Source organism: Hermetia illucens, chromosome 5, assembly GCF_905115235.1.
Source record: "Hermetia illucens chromosome 5, iHerIll2.2.curated.20191125, whole genome shotgun sequence".
NCBI lineage: Eukaryota > Metazoa > Arthropoda > Insecta > Diptera > Stratiomyidae > Hermetia > Hermetia illucens.
In genome coordinates this window covers 97,829,347-97,845,082 of record NC_051853.1, presented here as the reverse complement: position 1 = coordinate 97,845,082, position 15,736 = coordinate 97,829,347, and the positions used below count along the sequence as shown (strand labels likewise).

Genomic DNA, 15,736 nt, shown 5'->3' with positions numbered 1-15,736 from the left:
TCCTACGCAAGCCAAGACTCACGTCCACTTGCCTATACCCGTACGTGTTTATGCGGGAGGAATTTGCTGCCGCAAGTTTGAGCGGTTGTGGGAAAAGTTGATGTTGCCGAGGTACGGGAAGAACCGAAACCTCCGCACCAGTATCGATGAGGTAGCTGCGCCCGCTGAGGGGATCGAAAATAGTTAGGCGACGTGGCGCTGCGTTCTGGGTGGCCGCCGCCAAGACCCCCCGCGGACCTAGTTTTTTGCGGTAGGAGAGAATCTACACGGTAGCGTACATCTTGTCGCTTTATCCCCGAATCTGCGGTGGTACCAGCAAATCCCTTGGTCCGTGGACTGTCTTGACGACCTGCTACCTGATCGCCCTTTTCGGGTGGCAGACCGCGAGCGTGCTCGCGATCTGGCGCCCGAACGCTGAGCATCCAACGTCGCCCGCATCTCGGCCACACTGGCTGTTAAAGCGGCAATCTCGCGCCTCAAGTCACCCACCTCATCCGACGGTGGTTGAACGGCCGCCAAGGTTGGGCGTACGTACACCTCCTGCACCTGGTCGGCCGTCGCTGCCAGTTCCTCCAAGGAACCGGAGACGCAAGCGAGGATCGCCTGGGTGCCCTCCGGGAGCCGACGCAGCCAGAGCGACTTGATCAGGTCGTCGCCGATCTTGCTCCCACCCAATTGCCTCATTTCACGAAGCAATTGGCTGGGAGTTCGATCACCCAACGTTAAACCCGCCAGCAAGTGGTCTAATTTTGCCGACTCGCTTGCCGACAGGCGCCTGATCAACTCACTCTTGAGCTGCACGTACGATGTCGACTTCACCACGTCGGACACCAGAAGTATGGACTCTTCGTCTAGGCCGACCACCGCGTAGTTGAAACGGGTCGCGTCCGATGTGATGCCGGACATTTGGAACTGTGCTTCCAAATGCACGAACCACAGCTCGGGGTTCCGTCGCCAAAACGGAGGAACGCGTACGGCGAGGGCGGTCACTTGCGGGTCCGATGGGCCTGCCGCGTCTTTATTGTCAAAAGACATTTTTCTTACTGAGAAGTACGAGATTGAGATGTAAACGCGATGAGTTTATACTGAAACGCGGTGAACTTTACACCGACACGGCAGGTCGCACCCACAAATGCACGCACGAAACGAGAAAAAAAAACGACGAGCGAAGCGGACGCTCTCCAGCGCAGACCAAAAATACCACCAATGAAAATGGAGAAGTCGCGATGCTAAACACCTCCTCGCCGTCTCTTGCAGCGATTTCAATCTTTTATTACTATTTTTTTTAACTTTTAATGTATTGAACAATAATTTCACTTAAAATAAATTACAATAATGATTCGCTGCTGCGGCCTCTTTGGTGAAGACGGCGTCGATGTGAAGGCGGCGGCGGTGGCGGCGGCTTCTGCTGCAGCGATGGTGGCGGAGTCTTCGGTTTCTGCCTGATAGCGGTGGCTGTGGCAGTGATGCTGGTGTCGGTCAGCTGCGCTGATCTTGACGGCGAGGGCTGCAGTGACGGCGGCGGCTTCGACCTCTGCGGCGATGGTGGAGACGATTCCGGCGGCGGAAGTGGCTGCGGCAATGATGGTGGCTGGGGCTGCGTTGATGGCGTCTGTAGCGGCAGCGGTGGCAGCTGCTGCGTCTGTGGCAGCACCGGTGTCCGCTGCTGCGTCTGTGATGGCAGCGGTGGTGGTTGCGGCGTCTGTGGCGACGGGGACAGCGGGGCTGCAGTGACGAGGGCGGCTTCGACCCCTGGAAACGACTGCGGCTGCGGTTGTTCACGCAATTATGGTGCGTGCTCCATATGTGTTATTTGCGCTGCTGCTGTTCTTCGCCCGGGCCGTTGTGCCGGTTACAAAAAGACGACCCCTGACGCTGTCGGAATTGGATGGTGTCTGGGGCTGCGGTGCTCTTCGGGGTCACCAATTAAGTATTTAACATTCTTTATTTAAAATATTTATTGAATACTTATTATTTATTAATAACAAATGAATTATTGAATTCGTTCTGTTTTAAACTTTTATTACAAATTAATTGGCATGAGGAATTATTGAATTCATTCTATTTTAAAACTCTAATAACAAATTAATTGACATGAGGAATTATTGAATTCATTCTATTTTCAAACTCTCTAATTAAAAAATTAAACTGACATGAGGAATTATTGAATTCGTTCTCGAACTCATGGCACACTTTTCTCCGATCTTCCACTCCCGTGGCGTGCTACGCAAAGTGGATAGATCCGCGCCATCTATTCGCTCGCACTCGCAACATTCGAAATAAATTTCGAATGCTGCGAATCCTGCCGCGCCACACACTAACGGAAATCCTGCTATACATAAACGAACCCGGGATATTGTGTTAGACGGGGGAAATACACAAGCGTTCCGGATCCGCGCAGACACTGCACAGCACAGGTCAGGATTCTTACAAAAGACATTTTCTCCCGTGCTATCATCAGCACAAAGTTCGACTAGAAAGCGCGGAATGACGTATATACGCAATAAATTTCTCTCGCCATAAAATTCAAGGTGAGGACGAGTGTTCTTAGCTTCTACGATGTCGCGTCTGACACGCTCCATGCTGGATCCGGAATGTCTACTGCTGGATCGTATGAAACAATTCCTGTGATGACAGGCATGTGCGTCCTCAATCACAGATGCCTATACATGATGAATTTCCCCCAGCTAAAGAAAAAGACAGACAAACAGTAAATCGATTTTAACAGAGTTTTGCTTTCATAAAACCCTCAAAATCAAGATCACTAAGAAGCAAGAGATACAGATTTCTTAAAAAGCAAATCAATCTGACAAAATGTCACAAAAAATTAACGATAGCAACTGTGAAGAACACCATCTGGGATGCGGTCGCTGAGTAGTACGTGCGGTCAGCTTTCATCATTTTCATAAGCCGCAAAAGAGTGCGCACTCCTTTTATAGTTCTTATCTTTGAGGAGTATGTGACCGAAACTGATGGCGGCTGTAGTGATGACATGCTTGCGGTAGATGGAGATTGGCGTCTGGTCTGGTATTGGAAGGCAACGCTACTTGTGAAGATGGTATGAGAGCCAAATATAGGAGGTCCACACCAAATGGAAAGATTGTTTGTACCAAGCTGTATTGATGGTGGTGCTGAAATATTCTGGATTTTACACCCCCCGCCAGCCAACTACTTCCCATTTCAAATGGGAAGACCTCATCAAAAAAGCATTGTGAACTTGCATCAAAATGAGATCAGAGGACTGCAAGAAAGCTTGTAGGCCTTCCTCCAGACTGAATAGATTTCACATTTCACTATCGAAACTCTTTTCACTTTGCAGCCTACAATCAAATTCCCTGCGTTTGCTGTATCTAAGCATCCGTTACGCTTAATAATTCGAACAAGCAGAGATGACGTGCTGCAGTTCCGCCGTCACAAAATTATAAAGAACAAATATGCAACGCAATGCACAATCCTCCGCCAGTCTTTTGAAATTGGCGGCTTGGGCTAAGGTTTTCAGTTAACCTGGCTGCATCCATCTCATTGCGGATATCTTTTCACGCAAACGCATGCCTTGGCATATGCACATCGTTTCGACATGTATGCACCTTCGGAACCAGCGGGAGAAGGCTTGCGGCAGATATTTTTTCTGCTCGCCCGCAATAAGACCGACAAGTTCAAAAGGAACCGTGCTCGGCCAAGCCGCAACTCTGTGCTGTGGGAAGCGAAGCGTAGAAAAACAAGATTTGCGTTGCTTTGATGAGTCTTCACGTTAATTAAACATTTAAACATAATTTATAAATGACTGTCATCGGAAATTCTCTGACTAAATGATTAAGGCGTTTAAGTAGATGGCGGACGGGTAGCAGGGTCCATGGGCAAATTGAGACATGAAAGTGGGGTCAGACTGTGGGTGCGTCAGTTGAGAATGTTTCCATTGATGGGACCACTTCAGGCGCCGAGAATCAACGTTCGTTCCAGGAAGTAATAATTGATAAAGGCAAACAGCTATTTCGGCCAACATTTAATGAGAACCCTCTGCTGAGGCTGGGAACTTCCTTAATGCTAAGAGTTTTTTTATTGAGGGTCCTGAGACAACTAGAATAGCCACCACTAAATTCAAATAGAGAATTGCCATTCGTAACTGTTGACATGTATTTCAAGAGCAATTTTCCCAAAGTATAAAGTTCGCTGTGAAAATGTTGAGGGAATTCTGTACAAAAAGTCACCTTGCAATTATGAACCCTCAGCCGAACCCATTTCTTCGTTGAAGTGCACACGCACTTCCTTGCAGCCACGCTGATGCTAGATATGAAATTCCACGCCATTGAACCGCTGGTGCAGTCAACATTAGCATTAAATGCGCGTCTTTGCACCTGAGCATTTGCGTGACACTTTTACCTGATGCCTCTGATGAATTAAACTCATAAAAATTCTACACGGAGTACCCAGAACGCTGAACCTGGCACCGAACGCACTGGAAGTGTTCAATTAGCAACAACCAATTAGCGCAATAACCAAACATTTGCCGTTACTTTTAAAACAACATCTTAAGCCCGTAAGGCAATTTCGAGATGCCTTGGAAAATCAACAAAACACGAAAAAATGTTTGCTCTCGAACTATGGAGGACGGCGAATTGCCGAAGGAAATCATCAAAGCACGGGGAGATGCAGGAGGCATTGCAATTCCACAAGTGCAGCAAAAAGCAACGAAACCGAGCTCATGTGGATATGTGCACTCATATATAAAGTTCCGCCATAGTCCGTGCGGTTGCATTGCGGGAACGATCGCTGTTTTGCGCTTTTTTCGTCGCTTATAGATTTGTGCAATGTGCACATCCAAGGTTCGGGGCCTTAATCGAAGCAACATGTGTATGCGACGGGAGTTTAATAGCCCCAAGATGAAAGGCGCCGCCCTGCGATTTTCTTACGTTAATGCATCTTCTGGTCTTTTATTTGACGCAGCAGTAACTCCGGCATCCATCCGTGTACCCGCTTGAGGTTGGACAGGCTGGCAGGCGTGCAAGCAAGCGTACCTCGCGAACTTGCAGAAGGGACAGGTCCGATGAGAAGTATGCCAAACATTAATTTTGTTCAGTCAACCGATCGGGGCCCTCTGCAGGCTGACTGCTATCCAATCTGCCTGCAATGCTGAAACGGCAAAAATTGAATGTGGCAGCGGCGAAGTGAAGTGCACTCCAAAGTGCAAAGGAAAATGAATTATCTCTTGCCTTATGCATTTTTAATTAAATTGCCCGTTTTAATGCCATGCATCATGATATCTAGATTTGATATGGTGTATAATTATGGGAAATGGCTGGAACCTGATCGGTACGAATAATTCCGCATGAAGCGTTATATCGCAGTCAAAGAAGGTGCAATAGTTCCAGTCGTTCAAAAACTCAATAAAGAAAGACTGCGGAAGCGGATTAGGATGCATTTCTGTATTGCGAACCACAAATAAACAAAATTATCGAAAACCACAAGTATTAGATGATTGCTATCAGTCATTCATTCATTAACAACTTTAACTGTAGCGTTGTTCAAGGGGTAGCATAGGTCCCAGGGCGAAACGTGGATTGGTACCCACGATGGAGCATAAAACCTGGGAAACGCCTGTTGAACCAACACCAACACCTCTACTACCAAACCCTATCTCCACCTCCACGTGGCGACCGCTGGGAACTCTTTCTTAACAAAAAGCTGCAGACGGAGAAGGATAAAGGCGAATCTCCCGCGCCTAAAAACGGGACAAATTGTACCAACTGGTCCTTCAGGTTGGTGGTTGGGTAGGGCTGACCTCCAACTGGACGGATTACACAACGACGAACCCGGCAACGAAAAAAGAATATCGATTTGCGCATTTTCTCATCGGACGTGCACTCCCTGTACTGGATGCCGATACCCTGTCCCAATATAGGGCTGATGTAACAGCGTTGGACAGGGACCGGCTTCCTGGAGAAGAGTCGCTACACCATATATTATAGTGGCCATCCAGTAAACCAAAAAATGAAACCTGCTGTTATCGGCTTTGAAAACATAAGCTAGCGGCTATGCACTCTGCGCTTGCAAGGCAGGTTTAGAAATATAAGCCTCACTAACGTTCACGCCCTTACAGATCTAATAACAACACTACCTAGACTACCTAGACCCTCTGGCAATCAAGTGAGAGTGAACACTGAAGCCATCCACAACACAGCTCCCTGCAACACTTATAAGAGGGAAATGGATACCACAATAACCGCAGTCAACAGAGATCCTGGAGATGAAGCATCAACAAATGATCTTCACAATCACCTGAAGAACGTTATCATAAATACGGCCACAAACATACTTGGCCCCAGCCGCAAAAAGAGTCGGAACGGCTGGTTTGACGATGAATGTAAGTTAGCAACGGAACGGAGGAATACTGCATACCGAGTAATGTTGCATTCTCAAAGAACGAGAGCACGCGCAAAGACCTACTTACATCAATAAGTCTGTGAACTCGAAAAGTACAGGGGGCAGCCGCACCAGGCGCGGAAGCTTTACCAACAAGTCAGCAGATGAAGCCTTACATACCTCAATGTTCATCCTGCCGAGACAAAGAGAAAAATCTGATTTCCGACAGAATGGACATATTGAAGCGATGGGATAAGTACTTTGATTAACTACTAAACAACCAGAACATCGGCGAGTTGGAGGTCCCGCCAACTGAAGCCGACGAATAAATACTGCCACCACCAAGCATAGAAGAAACAGTCCGTGCAATTCATCGGTTTAAAAATCATAAGTCGGCAGAAGCCGATGGAATTACGAATTGGTTAAATATGGAGGCGACCAATTACACCAAGTGGTTCATCAACTTGTGCTCAAGGTGTGGGACAGCGAATCAATTCCTGACGACTGGCAAAGAGACATTATCTGTCTCATACATAAAAAGGGAGATATCACACAGTGCAGCAATTATAGAGGTATCACGTTGTTGAGCACCATCTATAAGATATTCTCCGCTATCTTGCTGGGCCGGCTAACCCCATACGCTCAGAACATCATTGGCCCATACCAAAGAGCAATGGAAAAACTGTTGGAAATGGAATGGAATATGGACAACAGTTGCACCATCCCTTCATTGACTTTAAAGCCGCCTATGATAGCATAGCCAAGGTAAAATTGTACACGGCCATGAGAGAATTCGGTACACTGATCCTGACCAATGTGCGAGGCCAGATAAAAGAGCATTCGACATCAACAACGGTCTACGACAAGCGGATGCCCTATCATGCGTCCTGGTCCTCGAGAAAGTGATCCGTGATGCTGATGTAAATGCAAGAGGTACGATACTCTTTAAGTCCACCTAACTACTGGCCTATGCTGACGATATCGACATCATGGGAAGAACGACACGAGACGTACAAACTGCCTTCAGCCAAATCGAGCAGACGGCGCGAAATCTTGGGCTGCACATCAATGAAGGCAAGAAAAGTATATGGTGGCAACGCTAGCACCAAAAACTAACCTACCAACAACATCAAACCGCACTGGTCAAACGGGAAGAATAAAGATAGAAGACTACAACTTTGAGACCGTTAATAATTTCTCCTATCTAGGGTCGAAAATCACAACCGATAACAGCTACGATGATGAAATCCGCGCATGGTTGTTGTCAGCCAACAGAGCCTATTTCAGCTTACAGAAACGCTCGAAACGTCTCACCATAAGGTCAAAACTCTTACTGTACAAGACAATGATCTTGCCAGTCCTCATGTATTCCTCGGAAACTTGGGTTCTTAGCAAGAAAGATTGAGAACCCGAAGAGTTCTTGGTCCCCTACATGAGGATGGACGATTCCGTAGCCTACATAACGACGAAATCTATGAGCGATACCATGACCGTAAAGTTAAGGATAAAATCCGGCTCAACAGGTTGTGGTGGGCGGGTCACTTAATCCGTATGGATGCGGATGAGCCAGCCCGGAAAGTCTATAAGGGAACTATCTATGGTAGAAAAAGAAGACGAGGCAGACCCTGCCTGAGATGGAGCAATCGCGTAGGTCAGGACGCCAGACAGCTTTTAGGGATATCGATTTGGTGGACCTCGGCGCAAAACTGGGATGTCTGGAGTTCCTTATTAAGGCAGAACTAGGTATTGTATCTTATACTGTAAATATTTTTATTCCCTTTCCGCATACAATTGTTTCGGAGACCACTTGCACTAGCACTGAGGAAGGAGGCACGTTCATTGATACGTTGATCACAATGAATATCAGTTGTGAAATGCCCCTGACGGTGATAGTGCCCGTTTTTTGGGGATCGGTCGACAACAATTCAGTTTTATTCAGAGTCACTCTGATACTGTGTTGCTCAAGGCGATCATTCCATTTTGGGACAAGTTCCTCGAGATAATCTTTGCTATAAGACGCTCGGTAAACATCATCTGCATAAAGCAGTGTATAGGGCGCTGGACGTTGGATGTTCCGTCTGATAGTGTTCATAAGAAGAAGAAAGAATAGTAGCCGTGATATATCCGCCGCACTTCGGATCATAGTAGAGCAATCTAACTCAGCGCACGAGTTCTCCTGGCACTCGGTCTTCTCCAGATCCATAAGTGCAATGTATAATGAGCGTTGCTTCTCACGGTCTTTCTTCATGAGTAACCGCGCAGCATGTATTGCGTCAGTAGTTCCGCAGTTTCTGACAAACAGGCTTCATTCACAGTTATTTGAACGATTTCGCGAATACGATTGTGCAGAATGGTATAGTGGTGGTATAGGGCAGCAACCGGATTAGACGGACTGTGGTGCTTTCTCCCTAGTCAGAATGTATTCTACCTTCCTCAATAACCTGATTCAAGAATTCACTGAACAACAGTGTTGGATCGTAGATCCTCGCTTTCCATTCGTTTTATTGGTTCCTCCGCTTCAGTGCGTTGACAGATGGAATTGCTCCGAATGTCGACAGAGAGGCGGAAGGGGAGGATGAACAAAATCTTCAGTTGAAATCTGCTCGAAATATTTCCCCCATCTAAACGTCGGGGCTCATCGGTCGGTAATCGAAGTACCGTTTTTATCGTTAACGCAACAGAAGTGTTCGATATGCTGTGTGGGCTCGCGCCGGTTTTTAGCAAGTCGACACAAATATCTCTATCCATCCCGAGTATGCAGTTTGCCGCAAAGATCTTTGTAATGGACCGCTCGGGTAACAGTGATTGCCAATAGACTCCCTAATCACTAATGACAGAAATCATTTCAATGGTGCAATATAACAAAACTCTCAAAGACCGTTTTTGGAAATAAAACTGTGTTTGGAATTATCAGCATTTGAAATTTCAACCAAATTCAAACGAACTGAAAAACTTACGCCATGTTGTGTGACGTCACAATTCGAGCCAAGAAACTTCAATAGACCCGGAACTGACAGTTACTCATCAAAATATAAAACTGTCAACATTAATTTACCGAGTGAAATGCCATGTAGGACGGTGGAATATTGCTTCGTGCCTTACTGCACAAATAATTCCGTTAATACCCGCTGAGAGCTTTTTTAGCTATCCCAAAACGAAACATTCGCAAGTGGACCGATATCGCCCGAGTAAACTCAGTTTCTTTGGAGTTAGGTTTAAATTTTTTCAACGTAAGGTAACATTTTTTAAACTTCATGTTAATTGATAATATACGACTACGTTAGAATTTTGTGTCAAATCCAATCACAAGGGAAGAGATACTGCAGAATATTCCACCCGGCTTCGAATCCCGCTCAGGTCATGAGTTTTGGCAAAATCGACTATACGCTCGCCATCCTCATTACGTGCTCCCAACCCTTTTCCATGGCATCAGTCGTTGTCCGCCTTTTCACCCACATGACCATTAATGTCGCCTGCAATGATGATATTGTTATTGAAAGGCACGTTATAGGTCCTTGCATCGAGAAGTTGTCAGAAGGCATCTTTCTCGGCGTCAGGTCGATCTGTCTGTGGTGCGTTTGCAGTGCAGAAATGAATAGTGCGATCAGATGAATGGTGAGCTTCGTCAGCCGGCTATCAAATCGTTGGACTCGTTTTATTACATAGCGGAAACCCACAGAGATGGCAATGACAATATCGTAATGAGATTGTCGGTTTCCAAAATAGAGAAGTTTATAGCCATTTTTACCGCGCGTTCTACCATATGTCACAGGTTTTGGCACCAAGCCATCGAGTTCCTTGTAGAGCGCAAATATCCACCTTTTCCAGAGGCCTCTTGCGAGTTCCTCGGTCCTTCCAGGGAGGGCTAATATTTAGCGTGCAGACATGGAATTGTTCTGCTCTAACTAATTTACTTGCACACTCCCGCCGTTCAGGCGTGAAGAAACCTTGCTCATTTCTTGAAAGGACCGGAGGCCATCCTGCCGTGTCGACTGCGGCGAACGCCCTAGCATTTCTCCGAGGCTTAGGATCTCTCAACACGATCACTTTGTTTTAAATGACATTGGATGCGCTTTCTTGACCGGCATGTCTAAGGGCTGTCACCAAGAGAAATCAGGCGGGATTTAGCTCATCCTCTGTCGTAATTAAAAAATTTACCGTCTTTATGGGGGGAATGGCTTTATGTGTAGAAAGTAAAGTTCGGGAAACCGGAAGTTGGACGCTTCAGGTATGAAAGGTTACTATTTCTAAATGAAAGACACGATTTCAAAGCGGCCTCTGCAACCCTCGGTCAGGTAAGCGGTACATCAACCGAGATACTTGGTTTTGGAATGACGTTGTTGAAATGAAAGTTCGTGAATCCGCCAATTGGTAAATTTTTAAGAATGCCAAGCGGGAAGCAAAAAAAAGCGGTCGCTATCACCCGAGCGGACCGTTACAAAAATCTTTACGATAAACTGGACACTCGGGATGGCGAGAAAGATCTGTATGGACTTTTTAAAAGCCGAAATAAACACACACAGGATATCGAACACTGCCGTTGGGTTAATGACAAGAACAGTACTTCGCTTCCCAATGTCGAACGGCGACGGATAGATGGCGAGAATACTTCGAGCAGATTTCAACTGAAGAGCTTGTTGATCTTCCACTTCCACAATCATTGCCCACATTTGGACCAATTCCGCCTGTCAGCGAAACTGCTGCTCTGAGGTGGCGGGGAGGAAGGCGGGGCGGCAACCCTGCCGGCTGAACCAAAACTAAGTGGCAGAGGAAAACCTCCACGTGGTGGCACCGGGAAATGCTGTATCGCATTGGCTTGCCGGCCGTGATGCAGTAGGCGAATGCTCCAAGGCTTAATTAGGGCGATCAGACCCGAGTCTGCACGGGGACTCATCTGAAGTGGCTTCGACCACGAAACCTTACCAGGGGTATACTGGTACCATGGGAACCGGGATAGCCCCTGGACTCATATACTTCGGGAGAATTCCTGTCGTATATAAGCACAGCTTGGCTCCTTAGTTCGGTAGAGATTTAGTTAGATCTTCCATCCACCAGTATGAATGCTAAGCCATGCACTTGGCATAGACTGGTACCGTTATTGCTTGTCACAGCGGGGCTCTGATTGTGGTCCCAAAATCAATCCGCGTCTTAAGAAGACCGTAGGATTAAGTCTCCACGACAGGTACCCACGTTAAAACTCCAAGGACTTAACTGTCAGCGCAACTGAAATTACAGGACCTAACGCGAAGAGCTGGAACCCAACACTGTGGCTCAGTGAATTTTTTAGTCGGGTTACTCAGGAACGTAGAATACCACCTGACTGGCAAGAAAGTACCACTGTTCCAATATGGAAAAAGAAAGCTAGTCCAGCAGAATGTTCACATTATTGCCCGATCCGATTACTTTACCATACCATGAAGATTTTTGAACGCATTCTTGACAACCGTATTCGCGAAATCGTTGAAATAACCGTGAATCAAGCCTCCTTTGTCAAGAACTGTGGAACTACTGATGCAATACACATTGTGGGGTTACTCATGGAGAAACACCGTGAGAAACATCGCCCTCTTTACATTGCATTTCTGCATCTGGAGAAAGCGTTTCACCGTGTACCACACGAACTCATCTGGTATGCTTTACGACAACACTTAGTGCCAGAAGAACTCGTGCGCTGGGTTCAATTGCTCTACCACGATCCGAAAAGTGAAGTTCGAAGTATGGCGGGTGACACCGCTTCGTACCTCTGTTGGTGTTCATCAAGGAAGGGCCCTCCCACCACTCCTCTTTATTGTTATTTTGAATACCGTCACACGGGACATTTAACGTCCAGCGCCCTATACACTGCAGCATTTTATCCAAAAATAGAATGATCGCCTCATGCCACACGGTCTCAGATTGAATCTAAATAATACTGAATTTTTTACGGCCGATCCCCATGAAACAGGCACAATCACTATCAGAGGCAGTGACCTCCCCAGAACTGAGCGATTTAAATACCTCGGATCAATTCTATCAGCCAATGGAGAACTGCGCTATGAAATTGCTTCACGCATTAACGCAACCTGGATGAAGTGGCGTTCCACAACTGGTGTTCTTTGTGATCAACGAACGTCTCAAATTTAAAATTTACCGCAATATCATCCGTAGTGCCAAGCTCTATGGTTATGAGAAGAAACATCCCTGCCGGTGAAGCCCGCCTGAATTCCTATTTGGACGAACTCTACCGGTACTTCACCCGCTGGAAACTGTCCCTGAACCGACAAAAATGCAAAACCATCGTATTCCGTGGTACCGCTAAGATGACACCGAAATTGAGGAACGACATTTCAACCCTAGCCCTGAAGATCCACAACGACACCATCCCAACCGTCAAAGAAGTCACCTACCTTGGGGTGACAATCAATTCCCGTCTATCCCACGTCCCACATATCTCGAAGGCACTGAACCGTGCAACAGGAGCCTTCAAATCCCTCTACCCAATCCTAAAATACACTAGTCCAACTCCTCAGAAAGTCAAGCTGTTTTGCTACAAGCAGCTTATCCGTCCCCTCCTCGTTTTCGGCTTCATCTTCTGGTCCGATGCTTCCCCTCACCAAATCGAACGAATCCGCCTCAAAGAACGCAGAATCCTCCGTCACTGCACCAACATATACAAGAACGAAGACCGTTCCAAATACATCTCCAACCAGATCCTCTACGACTCCTCTCAAACGCCCCGCATCGACGCCGTCCTAGCCCGTCATGCCCTCAAATTCCTTGAAAAAGCCATATCCCACCCAAATCCACTTATCTCCCAGGCCATGCAGATCGAGATCGTCGAATAGAATCTTCTACGAACTCATCTGTTCCCACAAATCCTCTTATCTCTCCAGGCCCGTAACCTACTTTTCGACCCCGGCGGTAGAGTAATCTTCTACAACAGTATCTACTCCTCATCCCAGTTTACAAAACCTACCCATCCTTAGCACCACTCCTAGCTTCCTTTCCCAAACCCCTCCCGCATGCCCCTCATCCCAACCTACATCCTAGTTCCTTCCCCGCCCGCCCGCTTTTATAAAAAATTCAACTAATGGAGGTTTTTTTCGACTTTTCCTCCAGAGAACAGGTTATATATTTTGACATTTATTCTTTAGTGATAAGTTAGTTTAAGCCATAGATTATACCTTAGATTAAGCTAGGCTGTTAAGGTAGTACATAAGTTAGGTTAATTTAGCATTGTATGTTTATAGGTGTAATAAAAATGTTTGTTTTCGCTTGCGGTAAGGGAGACGAGGACTAGACTAGTGACGTGACACATTTTCATCACATCCGTAATAAGGATATCTGCGATAGTTATGGGGTTACACCGATCGTGGAAAAATTACGAGAGAGGCGTCTTCGATGGTATGGCCACGAATTCGCGCTGATAAGAATTCACATCGAAGTCGATGGCAAACGATCAAAAAGGCAGGCCAAAAGAACGGTGGCTTGATACGCTAGATGGGGATTTAAAACCCTTGAGATTGCATCCTGATCAGGCATTTGATAGGGTCAAATGGCGAAACCGATCACGATGAGCCGACTCCGCTTGTGAACGGGACAAAGGCTGAAGAAAAACAAGAAGATCCACTATTTATAAATAAAATGTTCTTTTACTCGAATCACTTTCATTCTCATTGATCCTAGGGTAAAGATGAGATGCGCTAGACGAATCCATCAGTCATCCTTTTCTAAAAGAGGCATAGTGATGATTCAGAAAAAAGTATGGGTAGTTTAGCAAAATTCAGTTTTGATTAGTAGTAATTTTCCTGATCGTCAATAAACAGCAAACCGAAAAAATCGCAACTCATCCGCCTCGTTCCAGGTAATAATTATTCGAAATTTCAAATTAGTATATATATTTGACTAAATTACCGACTCTCCCATAAAATATCGAATTTCACCTGCGCATCATTTACCGCAATTTGCTAATTTTTTAAATAGGTTGCAAGGCTAGTTTTAAAATGCTGGAAATGTTGGTTCGAATCTAGTGTTTGCTAAGCTTTTGGACCAGTTTAATCTGAGTTTGGCCTTTGATATGCTGAAAGTTATGTTTCTATTATTCTGCAATGAATTTATTGGTTATAGGACTTCGATGGTAAGTCTGAGTCCACCTCACGATGCGAGTGAAATAATTCTGAAAAATTTATTATTCTAATGAGTAACTATTCAATATTCTAGGGTCACCCACGGTTGTATGTCAACTCAGTTGAGTTTCACTCCAATCCGGTGATGGCGAACGGAACAACATGGCTGAGTGACAATAGATCCATCAATGCAATTTTCAATATCGGAAAAGATCTGAAAACAATGCGTGTCGTATTCAAAGTTGATTTAACCCGAGGTCGACGGAAGTTTTACAGCGCCAATATAACACGGGATTACTGTGATTCAATGAAGTTTCTAAAAGGAAATGGAATGTGGCAGATGATCTACCACGCGTTTTTCCAAGTCACCAATTTTTCGCTGTCCTGTCCTATCCCTAAAAGTACATACTACGTTCGAAAGATGGTCTTTCCGGATCATCTGCTACCTGTTTACATGCCTGCATTGAATTTTGTTGCGGAGACAAAATGCTTTTTTCAACCTTATCCAAAAGTTGATGAATTATTTCTCAAATACATTTCACGTGGAGAAATTATTCCTTGAATATAAATAAATTTTCATGTATCGAACGTACAATTGTGCAGAAACGTATTTAGCCTGAAGGTATTCTGTATTTTTATTTGCATCAATAAATTCCAATGATTACTTACCTCACGTAATATCTAATAATACAAGCACTGATAGAGCTCAAAAATTGAATTAAGTGAATAAACAAATAACGCCCAAATTAACACTGCTCATTGTAATTCGAAAGCACCAACTGACCCACAGTTGGAGTTCACTGAAAAGACAAAAGGTTCACCAGAATGGTATGCACTAGTAATAATTATTGTATTAAGGAAATCGGACTGCGTCCTAAAAGAAGGCAATAGTGTACCTGTTAACATAGTATGTCGATGAAGTCGTATGTTTTGACGACCATCCACAATTTCACGAAATGGACTGAGCCAATGCCCATCTAAACGACCTAGGCAGTTGCATTTTATAGTAACGGGCTTGTACGCTTCGGAGCACCCAGCACCTTAACGTCAGACCGAGGACACGACTACTGACCCTAAGTTATTCGTTCAGAAATCCCGCAAACACATGAAAGAAATACGCGCTACTCCAGCATCACGCGATGACAGACGCAAGGTTTCAGCTTGCTCCCATGTTTTTGCACGTCATTTAATAAATGGTTTCCGTTTTGTAATAATTATCATTTTTTTTAACTATTATTTTTATAATAGTCATCAATTAAGTCGTATAACTA

The 15,736-nt window shown here is 45.4% G+C and overlaps 1 protein-coding gene across 3 annotated transcripts in view; it reads right to left on the bottom strand.

The window, feature by feature from the left end:
• LOC119656686 overlaps nucleotides 1-15,516 on the bottom strand; it is a 167,549-nt gene extending 152,033 nt beyond the window's left edge. The window contains exons 1-4 of one of the 3 annotated variants that reach the window (XR_005250081.1): nucleotides 15,362-15,516; nucleotides 15,135-15,265; nucleotides 14,570-15,081; nucleotides 14,421-14,515 (exon numbers count right to left, since the gene is read on the bottom strand). The gene's annotated coding sequence lies outside the window, so the exon portion shown is untranslated. Of the gene's footprint in view, nucleotides 1-14,420; nucleotides 14,516-14,569; nucleotides 15,082-15,134; nucleotides 15,266-15,361 lie in introns of those variants that run through there. The other 2 variants (XR_005250080.1, XM_038063170.1) reach the window with 2 other exon arrangements.
• Nucleotides 15,517-15,736: the final 220 nt, after the last annotated feature.